Raw genomic sequence first — 21,682 nt, forward strand, 5'->3', positions numbered from 1 at the left:
GTTAGAGCTCATTTTATTACTTCTTCAAATCACATTAATCATTGAATGGAAACACACAGCAACAGAATGTACCAGCGTGACTTCAAACACTTTGTTACAGGAAATGTTCAAAATGTCCTCCGTTAGTGAGGATACATGCATCCACCCTCCGTCGCATGGAATCCCTGCTGCGCTGATGCAGCCCTGGAGAATGGCGTATTGTATCACAGCCGTCCACAATACGTGCACAAAGAGTCTCTACATTTGGTACCGGGGTTGCATAGACAAGAGCTTTCAAATGCCCACATAAATGAAAGTCAAGAGGGTTGAGGTCAGGAGAGCGTGGAGGCCATGAAATTGGTCCGCCTCTACCAATCCATCGGTCACCGAATCTGTTGTTGTGAAGCGTACGAACAAAAAATGGTTCAAATGGCTCAGCGCACTATGGGACTTAACATCTGAGGTCATCAGTCCCCTAGAACTTATAACTACTTAAACCTAACTAACTTAAGGACTTCACACACATCCATGCCCGAGGCAGGATTCGAACCTGCGACCGCAGCGGTCGTGCGGTTCCAGACTGAAGTGCCTGGAACCGCTCGGCCACTCCGGCCGGCGCGTACGAACACTTCGACTGAAATATGCAGGGCTCCATCGTGCATGAACCACATGTTGTGTCGTACTTGTAAAGGCACGTGTTCTAGCAGTGCAGATAGAGTATTCCGTATGAAATCATGATAACGTGCTCAATTGAGCGTAGCTGGAAGAACATGGGGCCCAATCAAGACATCACCATCAATGCCTGCCCAAACGTTCACAGAAAATCTGTGTTGATGACGTGATTGCACAATTGCGTGCGGATTCTCGTCAGCCAACACATGTTGATTGTGAAAATTTACAGTTTGATCACGTTGGAATGAAACCTCATCCGTAAATAGAACATTTGCACTGAAATGAGGATTGACACATTGTTGGATGAACCATTTGCAGAAGTGTACCCGTGGAGGCCAATCAGCTGCTGATAGTGCCTGCACACGCTGAACATGGTACGGAAACAACTGGTTCTCCCATAGCACTGTCCATACAGTGACGTGGTCAACGTTACCTTGTACAGCAGCAACTTCTCTCACGCTGACATTAGGGTTATCGTCAACTGCACGAAGAATTGCCTCGTCCATTGCAGGTGTCCTCGTCGTTCTAGTTCTTCCCCAGTCGGGAGTTATAGGCTGGAATGTTCCGTGCTCCCTAAGACGCCGATCAATTGCTTCGAGCGTCTTCCTGTCGGGACACCTTCGTTCTGGAAATCTGTCTCGATACAAACGTACCGCGCCACAGCTATTGCCCCGTGCTAATCCATACATCAAATGGACATCTGCCTGCCAACTCCGCATTTGTAAACATTGCACTGACTGCAAAAGCCCGTTCGTGATGAACACTAACCTGTTGATGCTACGTACTGATGTGCTTGATGCTAGTATTGTAGAGCAATGAGTCGCATGTCAACACAAGCACCAAAGTCAACATTACCTTCCTTCAACTGGGCCAACTGGCGGTGAATCGAGGAAGTACAGTACATACTGACGAAACTAAAATGAGCTCTAACATGGAAATTAAGCGTTTCCGGACACATGTCCACATAACATCTTTTCTTTATTTGTGTGTGAGAAATGGTTCCTGAAAGTTTGGCCGTACCTTTCCGTAACACCCTGTATATACGAGGAACTACATTGTAACCAAGAACACGACTGAGTGACAGTGAGTAGAGGTCTGGATGTGTTTTATGAGTGGCATAATTCGTGGATGAAAAATGGTTCAAATGGCTCTGAGCACTATGGGACTTAACATCTTAGGTCATCAGTCCCCTAGAACTTAGAACTACTTAAACCTAACTAACCTAAGGACAGCACACACATCCATACCCGAGGCAGGATTCGAACCATCGACCGTGGCAGTCGCGCGGTTCCAAACTGAAGCGCCTAGAACCGCTCGGCCATACTGGCCGGCAAAAGGTATTCCTACATTACACAAGCCCATTTATTATTCTATGATTTTGTAATTTGAGTTCTTTAATTTGAACCTAGTTGATGTTCCTTGTATAAATTTTTATAAATTACAATTTTGCCATTTGTATTTTTCTAATTTGACAATTTGAACTTCTTTTTCAATCGTTATTTAAATTTAAGTACTAATTTTGCCTGAAGAAAGTTCTGATATCGTGTTAGATTACAGGAAGTTAAAAAAAAGTGGCAAAAATATTACATTGAAGGGTCATAACGAAAACAAAATTTTATAGAAAATCAAGAAAAGTGGCACAACTCCAAAAATTGAGAGTAATTGTCTAATAACACCTCACATTCGACGAGAAAATCGTTGTATAGATTATAATGGAATTTACTGGCAAAATTACTTTCTTGAAGTTTAAAAGACGCTTATGGCATGTTAATATAAGTTGTATAGACTTCTTTAAGTCGATTTTTTTCAAGCATTGCGTTTTTGTGTTGTATCACTGTTCTTGCCGTGGAGCGATATTATTCCCCACCCTTTTGACTACAAAATCCTATTTTTCAACACAATCTCAGTTCAATACGACGGCCTTACGCCAGTTTACTGGGAAGACCTCTATGACCGCATGGTACCGCCCTATTGGTCGATGTCGAAGCCAGCGTATTCCTGCATCAATAAGCTCCCCATCCTCCATGTACTGCTTCCCGTGTAGTGCATCCGTCATTGAGCCAAACAGATGGAAGTAGTAGTGTGCGAGATCTGGACTGTAGGGTGGATGAGGAAGATCGGACAGATTTGCGCACCCTCGCCCAACGACGTGATTTGGTTCACTACCAAGTCTCCATGGACGTTCTGCAAGTGCCTATGAATATCTGCGATGCTCTAGTTTTCCGCCAAAAGAAAATCAATGACAGCTCTGTGCTTCGAACGCTCCTACTGACACTATTTTGAAGGTTACGTACAGCGCCGCCACCTTCGGAATTTCTTGAAACTGTAGGGCTGAAGCGGTAATATTCCAAGATGTCCCACAGCAAACTCCGCATTTTTTCAATCGAAACTGGCCGAGAAAAAAATGTGTGGCATTACTTACTGAATGCCCCTGGTATATACAGAAGAATCGTCAAAAACGAGTGTTAAAAGTTTTCTAATCTGAGAGCGGAAAATTACACCTCGTCTCGTGATACTTTTGGGTAGATGTTCATTATTTGAACTCACCGATTTTAACCAACACAGGCTCTAGTTATTGTCGAGTGATCATCTACAGTAATCGGTTTGCTATCATAGTTCCTTGTAATTTGAAAATTAATAATTGGATTAACTCATTTCATTTCATGAAATTTCCATCACTATCTATGATGACCTGTCTTTGAAAGATGCCATAAATGTACAACGAAAACACGATACATGCTGGATGTTCGACGACAGCCGTAGTGAACAAATGAAACGGATACTTGATATTAGAGTGGCTTTTTGTGTGCAACTAATGGACGGGATTCAGCGATTGTGACGGTGTAGCAGTAAGAAACTATTGTCATTTACGGGAAATGAAATACTCATGTTAATGCCGTGTTCCTTGGCTTCAGGAAGGCATTTGGCGCAGTCCTGTACTGCAGTTTAGCGAAAAAAGTACGAGCTTGCCCAATATTGGACCAGATTTGTCGCTGGGTTCAAGACTTCCTCGCAGACAGAACTCAACAGGTCGATCATAATGAAACAGGATTGACAGATGTAAAGATAGTTTCAGAAGTGCACAAAGGAAATGTGATAAATCCGTTACTGTTCACAATATATACGGTGTGTCGCAACAAGAATTATCTATATTCAGAGAATCGACCGGAACGATCATTCGAAGCAAAAAAGTCTAGTCAACATGGGTAAAAAATGGTGCAAATGGCTCTGAGCACTATGGGACTTAACATCTGAGGTCAACATTCCCCTAGAACTTAGAACCTGCGACCGTAGCGGTCTCGTGGTGCCAGACTGAAGCGCGTAGAACCACTAGGCGACACTGGCCGGCAAGCTGTAAGCACTTACTCATCTTCTATACTATGAAACAAACCTCTTTTACTGCAAGCTCTTTGCTTTCCATATTTTAGAGGTGGTAGTATGAGTCAAAATAAGGAAAAAATGCACAGTAAACATAGGATCTAAAGTGTATACAAACACAGCGAAACTCATCTCTTCACAGAACAAGTGTTCATAGCTCTTAAGGAGTGCATTTTAGTGCCCGTCGTTACTAGACTTATTTCTTTGAATTGTCGTTCGTGTATATTCCCGAATACTGACCATTCCTTCAGGGAAACCCTGCATAAATGATGTAGTAGTTAACGTCGGAGGCTCTACAAAGCTTTTCGCAGACGATGTGTTTGTCAATAAGAAGACAGTAACGCCACCGCACTATAGCGATCTTCAGGAAGAGCTAGACGACCGGTGAATGGTGCAGGGACTAGCAACTGACCCTGAACATAAATGAATGTTACATACTGAACATACACAGAAGATACCCGGTACTGTACAATACATTATAAACGACAAATTGCTGGAAACAGTGACTACCGTGAAAGATCTACGAGTAAACATCCGGTGTGACGTTACGTGGAATGACATCATACAACAAACAGTAGGAAAAGCAGATGCCGGACTGACATTCATAGGAAGACTCTCAAGGAAATATAATTAATCCACGAAGGAAGTGGCTTACAATACATTTGCTCAGTGGATTCTTGAGCATTGCTCATCAGTCTGGGACCCTTACCAGGCTCAATTAATAGAAGAAATAGACAAGATCCAACGAAGAGCGGCACGGTTCATCACGGGGTCGTTTAGTTGGGGCGAGAGCGTTACGGGCACACTAAACGAACTCCAGTCTCAGACGCTACAAGAGAGGCGTTGTGCATCACGGAGAGGTTTACAGCTGAAATTCTGAGAGAGTACGTTCCGCGAAGAGTCGGACAACATATTACTTCATTCCACATGCGTCTCGCAAAATGATTACAACACCAAAATTTAAGAAACTAGAGCTAATACATAGGTTAATCGGAATGATTCTTCACACGCACCATTCGCGTATGGAACAAGGAAGGGGAAGAAAATTTAGTGGTACCAGAGGTACCCTCCGCCATACACCGTCAGGTGGCTTGCAGAAACTAGACGAAATACCCGGCCCAATCTTCAGGATTCAGAATTTTACTGGTTTCCTTAAATGAATTAATGTGGCTTCCAAAAAGATTCACCTATCTTTATCCGTCATCAAATGAGTTTTCCATTTCCCACGAGTCCGTAGTGGCCTTAATTGACAGCCACAGATAGGATCACAGGTTCATAGCTTATTACAGACGTCATTTCGCAGCTTTCATAGACCTAAGCGATCGACTGCCCCTGCATTTTAGCGGCTAGCGTTACTGGCTACTGACTCCGAGGTCTGGCTTTCATTCTCGATTACCCTTCAAATATTTCTGCCGTAGAATAATCAATAAAGAGATCCTCTCAATCTCACGAGGTCAAATGATAAGTTACTTGAATAAATGAGCAGAAACCATCATCTTAGCTTCCAGTCGAAGGACTTGCATAAGTATGTTAACCATGCGTTACTCACTTATACAGATTCACCGACAAAATTTAGAAGGTTTTTCTGGGACATCTCCTGAGTATTATGGTATACAGGACCAATGGTACCTTATACCAACACAGCGCAAAACTTACACCAAAACGATGACATATACAAAATTTACTGCTCTGTCTTTTAGGCTGCTACATCGGACAAACGATTACAAATCTTAAAACACGATACAAGGAACACACAGAAATAAAAAGAAAAAAACTTATGCAGTAATACATCTTACCAGCTCACCTCATACAAGATAGTTACACGGTGCACAGTATAGCAAACAACCTCGTAATTCTTCATACAGTCAAGAAGAGATACTTTATGGATAGATAAATAAATAGAAATTTACACCCACCTGAAAAAAATCAGTGAAAAGACGTTCAGTGAGCAGAGTGCACTAATCAACACCAGTTTTTTGACCGAGTGAGGTGGCGCAGTGTTTAGCACAGCGGACGCGCATTTGGGAGGACGACGGTTGAAACCCGCGTGCGGTCATCCTGATTTAGGTTTTCCGTGATGTCCCTAAATCACTCGGGCAAATGCCGGGATGGTTCCATAAAACAGCACGGCTGACTTCCTTCACCATCCTTCCAATGGGACCGATGACCTCGCTGTTTGATCCACGGATTCAACCAACCAGCCAACCAGTTTCTTGGACATAATTACGTCCCTCCCTTTATTGATAACTTCCTTCAAAGACACATCGAAAGCTAGTAGCTGCATCTAGATGTTAGTAAACATGTTCTTTCAAGCAGTTCACGTTGGGTCCAAGACACGGTAGCGCCCTCTACAACTCCCTGTATTTGAACTTTTTCCTGCTCACGCTAGAAAACGTAACTTTACTCTCGACCATTTTACAATTTTATTAAATATAAAGATTTTCTTTCGTGTTTATTGGTAAGAAAGTTACTTCACATTTCAATTATGTCAGAATATAACTCATCTTAAAGTCAAAACATGCCAATACTTTTAATGTATCGAATTGTGCAGTTTTTGTAATCATGAGACGTTCATTTTTCTCACAATATCATTCGACATTTAACTTTTAAAATCACCAGACTGTTAATTTTTTATCATTTGACATTCCTTCACAACAGCGCAGTGTAAGATATCTATTCTTTCTGTACTTATATCGCGACATGTACACGAGGTGGACAAATATATGAAAACATCAAAAGCACAACACATTACCATGCCTAATACAGTGTAGAATAACCTTAGGCATTCAAAACAGCTCCCATTCACCTCGGAAAAGGGAAAAAAAAGGTCCTGAATGGTTTTCAAGGGAATCTTATACCATTACTCCTGCAAAATGGTGGCAAGTTCTGGTAATGGTGGAGGTGAATAGTGATCACCAAAGTGACCAAAGTAGATCACAGAAGCTCAGTAATATTGACATCTGTTGACTGATGGTCATCCTCGTGCTAACAGAACCAGACCTGGGCACAGCATCATCATTGAGGAACAAACATTGAACCATAGGATGGAGCAGAGGAGCCAAAACCGTCATATAACACTTAGCAGTAACGAAGCCTTGCAGATAAGCATTTGGAGAATGGAATACCCCAGCCTAACTGCCAACATCATCACCGAACCCCCACCATGTTTCACTCCTGGGACGTAAATTCGGCCAGAAGTTGGAAACAGTGTGCAACAAGAGTCACCCGAACAAATGACTTGTCTCCATTGTTCCATAGGCCATGTTTGATGGTCTCGGTGCGACGTTTTCCCGTTACAAGCCTTTGAGTCACTGCTGTGTGGTTTGGAATTCCTGCTTCCCCTACAACACCCTGCTTATGGAGCTCCCTTTGTGTTGTTTTGATGGTGATGGGGTCGACGAGGGCGACATCCAGTTGTTACAATGACTTAGCAGCTGTCGTCCTCTTATTTTTCGTCACAATCCCTCGCCGTAACGGTTTGTCACGATCATTCAATGCACACTTTCATCCGTGTTGTGACTTGGCAGATGATATTTTTCCGCTTTCCCTGTATGGGGTATTAATCTTGTGTACGGTGCCTCTTGAGACACCAAACATTCCGGCTCCCTTGGTTATGGAAACACCCCACCTTACAAGCGCCAACAATTTTTCCACGTTCGAATTCACTTAGCTCTAACATAATGTATTCCCAACTACACATAACACTTTTCTCTCATATCCACTTGAAAATGGCCTGAATGTGAAGGCTGAAACAGGTCACGCATCTAAATAAAGTATATACCAGCAAGTTGAGGGGCCCTTCATTAATTAAGTTATACCAAAACATTCATAAAATATCCCTGAAAACCACTGAAAGTTCGTCGGAGATTTTCGGACTCGTCCTGTAGTGCTTACAGATTAGAAAGGCGTTCACAAGCGAGAGAACGGAGAGCACAGGTGCTGTTTGTGGTAAAAAACAACAGCACAGCCTGCTGGCTTGCATTGATGTCCAAGCATGTATTCCTCGCGGTGTATCCGTGCTTCTGTTCTATCCTTTTATTAGCTTTGTATTTCATATCCTATCATGTAAATACTCATATAGCTATCATATAATCGATTAACAATGGCACTCTCATACCCACTTGAAAATGGCCTGAATGTGAAGGCTGAAACAGGTCACGCATCTAAATAAAGTATATACCAGCAAGTTGAGGGGCCTTTCATTAATTAAGTTATACCAAAACATTCATAAAATATCCCTGAAAACCACTGAAAGTTCGTCGGAGATTTTCGGACTCGTCCTGTAGTGCTTACAGATTAGAAAGGCGTTCACAAGCGAGAGAACGGAGAGCGTTCAAGAAACGTTACCAAACCTAGAAAGAAAGCTCCGATTCGAAATATTTGCATACAATTAAAACTATAGCCTATGTACAGTTGATGTATATTGCTTAGAATGGACGAAATCCCGATTGTCCGCAAGACTAATTTCGTGACTCATCGATCTGGAGTAGCACTATCAATCTAGAGACCCCCGTTCCGTTGTCTGAGCTTCCTCGCATTTGATGATTTGTACGCGGCGCGTACAGAGGGCCGGACGGCGTAAGTGAGGCAGGGCTGTGATGGCTGCAGCCGAGCCGAACAAAGGCGTGTTGTGGTCGGTGGAGGGAGGAGCGTGCTCGAGAGGGATGAAACGGGATCTCTCTGTCGGCAGAAAACCGGTGAAACGGAAAGCGGGGTCCTCAAAGCGTGCTACGGTAAGGAGACAAAGGAACATGTCAGGGGAAAGCGGTTAGCTACAAGAAACCTCCGTTCTGCATGGGCTGCGTGAAAACATTGCTCGCCTCCTACGAATACCACGCTTAATACTACCGGCCTGGGTTGAGATTCCCCAGTCGTCGGGTAGCACAGGAAGTATGTCATCGTGATAACGCGTGTGCAGCGATGTCCGGTGCAGCCTGCTAGCATAACAGCGGAACTCGGAGCAGCTTTGAGATCGGAAAAATACGAAGCTCTTCTACGAAGCGAGAGGGAGCAAAGGTAAGACGGTGTCTTTATTCCGAGGACAAACTTACTCTAGTTAAGCATGTTACGATAAAAAAAAAACATTATTTCTTTCTCGCTACTTCGCTCAACGTTTAAGATCGTTTTTGCAGCGAATATTTCGAAACATATTAAACGTAATTTGCGGGCATTATCTCCTAAGAATTTTCGTACATTTATTAACATTGTAAATGAGCGTAAATAAATGAAGCTAACGTCTGTGAAAATTGCTACAGCCATAAAAAATGACTTGAATCAGTCTAGAGTCAAAGGATTTGTCGAACAGTGTACAAGCTGGCGATTTAGATTTTCAGAGAAATAGTGTACAGATAACAGCAGCGGAGCCCTTTCCTAGGTGTCTGGAGTGATCAGTGCTACGACTGGATCATCCAGTGAAAAGCCTTCAAAATGAAGCGGAAACGAGAAATCAAGTGCCAGTGTTCGATGTAGGAAGGACGCAGTGTCTTCATGCCAGTGAGTTCGAAGAGACTGTATGGCCGATCGGCTGGAAATGAGTTCCTTGTGTCGTGATATTTCAGCTCATGCAGGTATGTGAAACAGTTTACAACCATATTGGTTGTTACTCGACGGTGACTGTTGAAATTTCTAGACCATTTGCAATTTTCTGTTTTCTCACGTAGATTATTTTATTTCTGCAATATGTTCCGGGATATGACCTCATCGTCAGGCAAATTCGGCGATGCAAAAACATTTAATTTTTATAAAGACGTTATATAGAGAACGCTATTGGTTACTATTTTTTGTTATCCCGCTTAAATTTTATTCATTTCTGCAACATATATCGAGGTATAACCACATCGTCAGGTACAGATAAAAAGTACTAGATTAAAATCTATGTACGTTATATTTGCTCTAGTAACTGACGATGAAATCATACTTCGAAACATGCACATAAGTTAAGAAAGATAACGAAGAATTGCCACTGGTAGCGGACTTAACATAAGCTATAGCAGTATGTATGTGTCAAATCAGTGGGTAGGGTGGAAGGTGTGATGAGCTTGTGTTAGTCACGCAGTGTGACAACACACGGAATAGCTCACATCATTTCCGCATGACTGACGGACCATTAAGCTTCGTTCACAGAGTTGGCAGAACACTGGACCGCTGGAATGGTTGTGTACCTGCCTGTTTCGACTGTTCTGCGCCGTGACGAGGAAATGTAATGTGATAGACACTGTAAAGTTAGTTCTATATTCAGAATAAAAAAAAGGTAAAGAAATAGATTATTATAAAGATTCACATAAATTTAAGATCCTCATCAAAAAAGAGGACTAGAATGATTAAAGAAATAAACAACTACTTTCGAAGTCAAATGCTGCCGACTCGACTACTGGCGCGTTTGCAGTGCGTCGGCTCCCACTGACCAGAATCACGAACGACTCAAGTAGTAATGGGCGCAGGAATATTGCCTCCGGTGTGTCGAGTGGTTATATAATAGTGTTTCTGGACAATTCACCGCCGGCCGGTGTGGCCGTGCGGTCTAGGCGCTTCAGTCTGGAACCGCGTGACCGCTCCGGTCGCGGGTTCGAATCCTGCCTCGGGCATGGATGTGTGTGATGTCCTTAGGTTAGTTAGGTTTAAGTAGTTCTAAGTTCTAGGGGACTAATGACCACAGATGTTAAGTCCCATAGTGCTCAGAGCCATTTCAACCATTTTTTTTTTTTTTTGACTATTCACCCTTCAACCTGTACTACACATTTGGCCTGGAGGCTGTTAGACGCTACTGAAACTGGCAGCCTGTAATGATGAGTAGCATAGCAGATAAAATCTACGTGTGTAGGTTTCGGGTCCCATCGAATGCAACATACGATCTTGCCTACTACTTATTGTGGACGATATGGAAGGTTTACTTCCCCGAGATAAAGCCTCTGTCTGAGGCGTCCCCACATGTCACATTTCAGTAGGATTGTGCCTGATCACATGTGGCAAGGAATGTGCCTTCTGTTCGTTCGGCTGCTAATACTTGGTGAAATCGCATACAAACCGCGTGGAGGAAGATTGCATAGGAACATATCCAGCTCCCCTTTGACTAAACGCAACGTGGTTCAGAGACTGTAATTTCATCTTGCGGGAGCTCCACGTGATACTGAATTCCTTAAGTGAGATGTCATGTACAGTTCAGTGGTCCTATTCACTTACAGAGGGTTGTCAGGAACAGTCTGAAAAGCTTGTGAGGGTGTTTCAGGGTAGGTTGTGCTGAGAAACATTTGTTAAGAAAAATTCCGATACGTTAGTCTGTTTCCGATTTAATTAGCATTGACGTTACCAATCACGACGTTGTGCGAGCAGATCCAAGCAATCTGTCAGGGGCGGTGTTGTCAAACATGATCTTCGTTTGGTTAACTGGAAAGAAAAAAAGAAGAAAAGCACGGGAAATCATTGGTCGGTACTGAGTTTGATCCTTGTTACAATCTAGTGCTCAATTTTTGTATCGCTCTCTTGTTCGGCTTGAGGAAACCAAACAAAGAACACATTTGGCAACACCGTCTCTGGTAGGCTGCTTCAGTTTGATAACTGCAGTGCTAATTAAATCGTAAAAAGTGCAACATATCGATTTTTTTCTTAACAATTATTTCTCAGCACAACCTACCATGAAACACCCTTCCAAGCTCTTCAGACTGTTTCTGAACACCCTGTATATTAACTTGACATGGCTGGGGTTCACAGTCATGTAGAATTGACTGTAGACATTACTTATTTCACAATAACGATTTCAACTTTAAGACCATTATTAAGTCTAATGCAAAAGATTTTGCTTTAAAATCCTGCGACATTTACGCATGCCATCGTCAGAAATGAGTCATTTCACTGTAAGAATACAGCAGCATTGAATGAGTGCAGAGCTCCATACATCGTGATATTATGTATGTTACATGAATTATTGCCAATGTTAACATCCTTAACACAAATATACGATTTTTGTTAAGGATGTTGACTTTGTTTACATCATTTCACGCTACACAGTACTTCGCGGTAGTTCATTTATGCTGTATTCTTAGAGTGAAACTGACGATGACAATGTACATGTCGGAGGATTTTAAAGGCAGACGTGTGCTGAAGCAAAATCTTCTGCAGCTCCACTTGCCAATGGTCTCAAGGCCGAAATTGCAATTGTGAAATGCTACATTCCAGACAAGTATGATCTCATTTAAGAGACATTTATCTATTGTTTCGTAATCAAACTGCAGCTTGAAGAACTTGTTCCCTCCTTGATGTTGCAATTTTCATAAACATTACCGTAAATTTTTGTAGGACCTTAGCAACATGTCTTCCTCAAGCATTTCATTTGAATTATATGAAGCCACGGTCCGTGCGATCGAGAAGTATCTCTCATAGACACATTTCCTAGAAAGAAAAGGCAGGAAGAGAGTATAGCGCCTGCATCTCGTGGTTGTGCGGTAGCGTTCTCGCTTCCCACGCCCGGGTTCGATTCCCGGCGGGGTCAGGGATTTTCTTTGCCTCCTGGTGGCTGGGTGTTGTGTGCTGTCCTTAGGTTAGTTAGGTTTAAGTAGTTCTAAGTTCTAGGGGACTGATGACCATAGATGTTAAGTCCCATAGTGCTCAGAGCCATTTGAATCATTTTTTGAGAGTATAGCGTGCAGTTTCCAGAAGTGTTATCACAGACGAAGAAGAAGAAGTGTTATCAGAGAGAAGAAAAATCGCGGAAAGAAATGCCGGGGCATTTCTAAGAAAGCGTTCCAGTATTTTCCTGAAGCTTTATCAAGTAAAAATAACAGGACAACTTCAGATGATCTGAATCCAGTCTTTCAACATACGAGACCTTAATGTCAACCAATGTGTCACCTCGCTCCCAGCGGATTAGTCTCTAAAATATTTTGCGGTAAACGTTCTCTAATGTGTATTTACTGTTCACGGCTGCTTGGAGTCGGACGTTCTGGACCACGAGACCAATAACTTTGTCTGCTACTCTTGCAGGTTGGCCGATTCCTTGTTTCTCTCTTTCTCTCTCTTTCTCGCTCTTGCTCCCTCACTTCTGAAGTCTCCTCCAATCTTATTTGACAGCAGCTAGAAAGATTTCAGCAACGCTTTACTCTGATTCCTCCATGTTAAGTTCAAAATGGTTCAAATGGCTCTGAGCACTATGGGACTTAACATCTGAGGTCATCAGTCCCCTAGAACTTAGAACTACTTAAACCTAACTAACCTAAGGACATCACACACATCCATGCCCGAGACAGGATTCGAACCTGCGACCGTAGCGGACACGCGGTTCCAGACTGAAGCGCCTAGAACCGCACTCCATGTTAAGTCTTCATTAATTTAACCCCATGTAGGGATCTGGCAAGATGTTTGTATTTTCGAACGTAGACCGGTACATATTTTTCCATAATACCCTTATGTGGATCATGTGAACCCTTTTACTGCTCTTCTTTGTATATGCACGACATCTTCTATTAGTTTACCATGAAGGAGTTCATCTATACTCGATTAGCATGCTAGAATAGATCATACAAGCATTTAAGAATAATATTTTTCACAGAAGAATTGAAGTTCCCCAATACTCCACAATGCAGCTAGTTCTGCCATTTGCTTTACCATCGAGTGAACAGATTTAGCAGTCTCACGCATTTTATTTAAAAGTCTCATGAATTTGCATGGCATGATTGATCTCAGTTGTTACTCAGTAGCCACACAGTTCAACGTAAATATAGTTTTGCACCTGAAGACATATACTAGTACAACTTTCATCTTCTTTCTCTTATGGTCTTCTGCGAACCAAGTGCCAGTTGCCATCATTTGTGATTTCTCCGTGCTCCTACAATATTTATTCATGATTTTCTCTACTCTGTGCTAGATGTCTTTTGTTTCCTACATGCCAGTACTTCCATTTCAATACTTCTTCACTTATATTGTTCCTTTATAAATTTTTATTGGTGTCTTGAATCCAGGTAACTCATGACTTCTTCTCCCAAACTAACTAGAAAAACATGCTTGATGAACCATTTGCTATTCATTACGTGTGATTATCCCCAAGGTACAGACAACCTCTTGTGTATAGTCTTGTTATATGTTATACATTCTGATGTATTGCATTATTACTTACTGATTTCCAATAGGACTCAGTATTTCTCTCATAATTTACCGTTCTGGTATTCTTGATTCACCTAACTCATGATTTTGGATTGCAGCTATGACCAGGTGCTTGAATATTGGTTTCACTGTTGTGTTGTATTTTGTTAGTTCCAATCTTTTTAGACAAATGTCTTGTGTCAGACGCATTGCCTAATCCAGTGATTCCCAAGTTGGGGATAATTACCTCTGAGGGATAAACGGTAATTTGCTGAGGGGTATAAACAAAACAGCTATGAAATTAAATTATTTTAAAAGATCGTTTCTGTTATCAATGCTTTATAGCACTGTAATAGTGATTCTAAGGAGTAGTCAAATGGAAACGAGACAGGCGGAGAAACTGGTTATTATTTCAAAACTAATCATCATAACCAAAATGTCGGCGATTGTCTACGAAACCATAATTGTACCCAGACGTGCACCTCTTCGTCTGAAGGAAATCAGAGCTCCAAAAATATTTAAATCGCATGGGAGGAGGTCTGGACTGTGTGGAGGGCGTGTAAGGGTTTCCAGGAGAAACTTCTGCAGAATTTTTTAAAAAACCTTTGACAACATGTGTGACCGCCACATTTTTCAGGAACAATGGTATAACATTCCCTAGAAAACAATACAAGTATTGCATTTATTCATTTCGAGACGACTGGAAGCTGTTCCGAATAGAAACGGTTTCCCTACACCATGCTAGGCACGGTAATGTGTTGTGTGTGTGGTGCTTCCACATTTTTGTTCACACCCTGCATTGTGTTGCCCACATTAATAATTGTTTACGCGATAACGCCCTCCGAGCACGTACGTTACAAGTGTGCAAGCCACCTAACTTGTGTTGAGGTACGATGCTCACTTCCTGCTAGCTTGCCAGTCGCCTACTAGACTTGCTTTAGTGAATACAATAATATTGTTATTTTGTACAATGTTACCAAGTGTGTCAGTAAACAGAGAGTACAAAGTTATCATGTATTTTAGTAAGCAGAGAGTTTTAACAGAATCTTTTTATTTCTTTACCGTTATTTGAATTTGAAATACTGCGCAGCGTTTCCAATTTTGTCGATTTTTCCAATTTTTTTTTATTTTTGTTAATAGTTCTTCACATATTTTGCTGCCATACACTTTTTAAAAATTTTTTTGTGTTCCAGTCCCATTTACTTTCACAGCACTAAATACTTACACAAAGTATTTTAAAATTATGCACATTTTAAGATTCACTAGCTGCAACACAATAAATATTTTAGCAGCTTTGTGGTGGATACATAAAAGTGTCTTTTCTAAAAGCTGTGGAATACAGCCCCAGGCGACTATATATTGTACGCCGTTAATACGTAACTTACGTGGCGTAAAAACACACCAGTCCCATACGATGGCTGTAATTAACACGATATGAGCATTAGATCCCTTTCCTTTTTTTTCAGATAAAGTAAGAATGGGTAATGAAAGCATAAAAAATACGATTGGGTGTAATCTCCGATATATTGATATCGCGTCAAAACACGAAAGCTCATTAACGTAGTTGTCTTGTACTGTGCGCTGCCGCTGACAAGATAAGACCCGTATCGACACCTGGCTGCAGGCCGTTGTCCGCGGCGCTCGCGTATATTGCGTGTATATTCACCCTGCATACGCACAATGCCCCGGTCGCAGTGACCGCGCTTCTATTAAGATATACAATGACAGCTTTGTTTTCCTCTTCGCGTGTGGCGTAACGAAGTTGAAAGTGTGTTTCAAGCGGAACGAAGAGAATAAGCCCGTGGCAACTCGCTGGTAACGTATGAAGCGGGCTTGCATTCAATTAGGGGGTGAGCCTATTTACTACGTCGACACACTTGTGTGAGCAGCTATGGAGCTACTCGACCGATTAGTAACAAAAATATATCTCTCTTGTACAGGATTAATATAATAGTAGCGGACATGTTAGACCCGTGTGTATAGCCCGACGATTCCCCGAAAAGCGACATTACGTGTAAAAGGCAACGGCGAAAATAGCAACTTCATTAACAAGGCACCAAACGTGAAGTGGTGGAAGGGATAGTGCCAATAAAACTTCTGAGTTCAATTAGGTAATACGGCAACATTTAGAAAACCTAGAATAAGAATACTTTAAAACGTAATGGCGATGCTTCACACAAGATATTACGCAAGTGTAGTCAACGACCGGGTAACCTCTATCTTCGTGCTCGCTTCCGATATATTTCTTTATTAGGTCAAAATCATAGCAACGCTTCTAGTCACTTGTCCAGCACTGCTTTGTACTCTGTGTCAGTTGTGGATCTACAAAACAAATTTGCATATCTATAGAAATAAAAAATAACCCAGGCTGGAGGCAAAAAATATACAGATTCTGGCACTCGTAAACCAGTTTGTCTTGTTTTTGTTCTGTTGCCGCTTCTTGTCTCCATCGTAATGAAGAAGAAGTTTAGTTCGTAGGAGCTATTACGAACTAAGATATGTCAATCACACGGTAGTAATTACAGACTGTGTCCAGCTTTGAAAACTTTCTCAACTGACAGGAAATAAGCTGTATGTGATATGTATGAAATTCCTTTTATTATCAACACGCCTCGATGGTTATGATACGAAGGAGATGCATTTTAATGCCAGCACACAGAAGTGATACGAGGTGAGTCGCACAGAGTAAAATATAGTACTATCGTGTATAGATTCTTTGTTCAATGAAATGCAGGTGATTCACGACAAGTACGTTTCTTAGAAAATAGCCCTGAGACCGGTTATGAAACGGAAATCCATCTTGTTTATTTAATGCCATATAAATGTTGCTCACCGCAAGACATCGACGATTTTCAGCGGTTGTGAAAGTTGTTTAGTTTATTGTTGCTCGAAACCAAATGCAGCATAACAAGCTTTTTAATTGAACCAATCATTCATATTGTTCTATTTAATTGAAAACCGTGCATCGATGTTATGGTACTAACGTCCGTAGTTGAAAAACTTCAAAAAAATGTTCAAATGTGTGTGAAATCTTATGGGACTTAACTGCTAAGGTCATCAGTCCCTAAGCTTACACACTACTTAGCCTAAATTATCCCAGGGACAAACACACACACCCATGCCCGAGGGAGGACTCGAACCTCCGCCGGGACCAGCCTCACAGTCTATGACTGCAGCGCCTAAGACCGCTCGGCTAATCCCGCGAGGCGAAAAATTTCACATGGCGTGGAACAATAATGTAGAATTCATAGTTTTCGGATTTCAGTGAAACACTCCGTGCTGAATACCACACACACACACACACACACACACACACACACACACAAGGAACTCAATACTACGACCACAAAGACGCTTATGCACAAATATGATGATCGATAAAGACAAAACGTGATAAATAATGTCTGTCGGAGATGGTACAACACATGTATAAATAATGCGACAGCAGAATGGCAGAATGGCAATTCAACATAACAACGTCTACGAGCCCTATCGAATGCTGTTTGCATGATTACTTTAATTAATGGATGTGTGGAAAGACCTTTTCTGAAAATACCCTCAGTCTTTCACATATATAATACTAGAAACCAAATCGCGAAATGCCGTCAAATTATACTGTTGAAACAGTTATTTTATAGGAATATGAATAGTGAATTATAAATAATATGCGCCAATTCTACAAAAATATGGAGATGCTGAAAGGTGTGAATATCACCGACCCATCAGTTATATAAGTCATGGCTGCAAAATACTGTCGTGGATTAGGTTCTGAAGAGATGTAGGCACACGAAAGGCAGTACTGATCCTAAGATTTATCTTAGAATATAAAAAAAAGACAAATCTACGTTTATAGCATTTGAAAATTTAGAGACAGTTTTTGACAATGTTGACGGTAGCACGGATAAAATACAGTGAGCGCACCGTTATCTACAACTTTTACAGAAAGCAGACTGCAGTTATACGAGTCGAGGGACATAAAAGGGAAGCAGTGATTGGGAAGGAAGTGACAGAGGCTTTTAGCCTATCCCAGATGTTACCCAATCTGTACACTGAGCAAACAGCAAATGAAACCAAAGAGAAATTTGGAGAGGTAATTGAAATTCAGGGAGTAGGAATAAAAACTTTGGGGTTTGCCGATGACACTATAATTCTGTCAGAGACAGCAAAGGACAGTAGTTGATTGGAATGGAAAGTGTCTTCAAAAGAGGTTATAAGGTGAGCGTCAGCAAAAGTTAAATGAGAATAATGGAATGTCGTCGAATTAAATCAGGTGATGCTGAAGGTATTATATTATGAAATCAGACACTACAAGTAATAGATGAATTTTTCTGTTTGGGCAGAAAAGTAACTGGTGATGGCTGAAATAAAGAATGTATAAAATGCAGACTAGCTACAGCACGAAAATCAGTTCTAGAAAAGAGAGATTGTTTAACATCTATTTAAGTTTAGCTCTTAGGCAATCCTTTATAAAGGTATTTGTCCCGAGTGTAGCCTTGTACGGAAGTGAAACGCGGTCAGTGAAACAGTTCAGAAAGTAAGAGAATAAAAGCATTCAATGTATGGTGCTACAGAAGAATGCTGAAGATTAGGTGGGTATATAGAGTAATTAGTGAGAAGGTCTTGAATCAAAATGAGGAGAAATAAAAAAATAAATTTATTGCACAACATGACTAAAAAATCGGGTCGGATGACAGAACACATCCAGCAGCATCAAGAAATCGTCAGTTTGGTTATGGGAGAAGGTGTGTGAGGTAAACATTTTGGAGGGAGCCCAAGGCTCACATTTACGAGTATGAAGCAGGTTCAAATGGACATGGGTCGCAGTAGTTACGCTGAGATGAAGAGACTTTCGACAGACTTGCGTGGAGAGCTACGTCAAACCAGTCTGATCACAAAGCAGTACCTTCAATGAAAACCAATTAAAGAAAAAAAAACGAAACAGAGTTCTGATGCTAATATATTATTACAGTGTATGCAACGATGGGCACCGTAACAGTTTGTTCTAAATGGTTCAAATGGCTCTGAGTACTATGGGACTTAACAGCTGAAGTCATCAGTCCCCTAGAACTTAGAACTACTTAAACCTAACTAACCTAAGGACATCACACACATCCACGCCCGAGGCAGGATTCGAACCATCGACCGTAGTGGTCGCGCGGTTCCAGACTGAAACACCTAGAACCGCTCGGCCACCACGACCGGCAACAGTTTGTTCAATTTTTCATTAATTTATTTGTTGTATGTTGTACTAAATAACAAAAAGTTTACATGAATTGACAGTTAACTCTGACGTGACAAACGTAATTGTATATCGAAATGCACATACACAGATAGAGGTAGTACACGTATCACGTACACGAGGTATAAAAAGGGCAGTGAGCGAGTGTGGTAGCCGCGCGGCCTGGGGCGTCGTGTCACGGTCCGCGCGGCTTCCCCCCGTCGGAGGTTCGAGTCCTCCCTCGGGCATGGGTGAGTGTGCTGTCCTCAGCGTAAGTTAGTTTAAGTTAGATTAAGTAGTGCGTAAGCTTAGGGACCGATGACGTCAGCAGTTTGGTCCCATGAGAACTTACCACAACTTTCCAATAAAAGCGCATTGCATTGGCTTCAAATGGTTCAAATGGCTCTGAGCACTATGGGACGTAACGTCTATGGTCATCAGTCCCCTAGAACTTACAACTACTTAAACCTAACTAACCTAAGGACATCACACAACACCCAGCCATCACGAGGCAGAGAAAATTCCTGACCCCGCCGGGAATCGAACCCGGGAACCCGGGCGCGGGAAGCGAGAACGCTACCACACGACCACGAGCTGCGGGCATTGCATTGGCGGAGCTGTTATTTGTACCCATGTGATTCATGTGGAAGGGTTTCCGGAGACATTATGGCCGCATGATGCGAATTAACAGACTTTGAACGACGAATGGTTGTTGGGGCTAGACAAACGCTACATTCCATTTCGGAAATCGTTAGGGAATTCAGTATTCCAGATCCACACACAGTGTCAAGAGTGTGGCAAGAATACCAAATTTCAGGCATTATCTTTCACCAGGGACATGGCAGAGGCCGACGACCTTCACTTAACGAACGGGAGCAACGGCGTTTGAGTAGAGTTTTCAGTGTGGACAGGCAAGTAATACTGCGTGAAATAACCGCAGAAAATCAATATGGGACGTATGACGAACGTATGCGTTAGGACAGTGCGCCGAAATTTGGCGTTATTGGGCTATGGCAGCAAAAGACCGATGCGAGTGCCTTTGTTAACAGCACGACATCGCCTGCAGCCCCTGTCCCGAACACGTGATCATATGGATTGGACCCTAGACGACTGGAAAACTGTGGTCTGGTCAGATGAGTCACGATTTCAGTTAGTAAAGCTGATGGTATGGTTCATGTGTGGAGCAGACCTCACGAAGCTATGGATCAAATGGTTCAAATGGCTCTGAGCACTATGGGACTTAAATTCTAAGGTCATCAGTCCCCTAGAACTTAGAACTACTTACACCTAACTAACCTAAGGACATCACTCAAACCCATGCCCGAGCTAGGATTCGAACCTGTGACCGTATCAGTCGCGCGGTTCCAGACTGTAGCGCCTAGAACCGCTCGGCCACCCCGGCCGGCAGCTATGGATCCAAGTTGTCAACAAGGCACTGTACAAGTTCATAGTGGCTCCACATGGGTGTGGGGAGTGTTTACATGGAATGGGCTGGGTCTTCTGGATGTTCGGTTACTGGGAGACCGTTTGCAACCATTCACGGACTTCATGGTCCCAAATAACGACGGAATTGTTGTGGAATACTATGCGCCGTGTCACCGGGCCACAATTGTTCGCGACCGGTTTGAAGGACATACTGGACAGTTCGAGCGAATGATTTGGACCCCAGATCGCCCGACACAATTCCCATCGAACATTTATGGGACATAATCGAGAGATCAGTTCCTGCACCGTCAACACTTTCGCAATTATGAACGGCTATACAGGTGGTTTCCGTAAAAGCGTGCAAAAGTGTAACAGGGCATAGAGAATGCACCACTAAACAATTTTTAGGTACGGATCCTGGAATGGGAGAAGGCAGCTTAAGGTGTTATGGATGTAAACTTATCTACCGCTGTGTCAAGCATTACTGTTTTCCAGCTTATTTACAACTAACATGCATACAAGTTTATACGTACTGTGCTGTTTATTTACATGTATTCTTTATTTTCTACAAGTAAACAAGGAGGACGAGCCTGATTACTAAGAACTCATGATGCAGGTTTTGTTTGCTTTAATTGTCCTTTATGTGGCTCTGTTGTATCGTATTTACGTTGTCCCATGACAAAACGTGCTATTAATCAACGACAGACCCACTAATTACTCAGTGCAATCAGAGACATACAGTCCAATACGATACGATGGAGCAGTACCGGTACAGTTTCGAAGAACTTACTGACATGCAGCTTCTGTATGGGGATGTACGTTGCAATGCTCTCGCTGCTGAAAGGTTCTACAGGGAACGATTTCGTTATAAGAATCATCCGTCACAACGAGTGTTTTTTCTCTCGATCGACAGATACGGGAGACTGATTCATTGGAAAG

The sequence above is a fragment of the Schistocerca cancellata genome, chromosome 4 (assembly GCF_023864275.1).
Source record: "Schistocerca cancellata isolate TAMUIC-IGC-003103 chromosome 4, iqSchCanc2.1, whole genome shotgun sequence".
In the NCBI taxonomy this organism is placed as follows: Eukaryota; Metazoa; Arthropoda; class Insecta; order Orthoptera; family Acrididae; genus Schistocerca; species Schistocerca cancellata.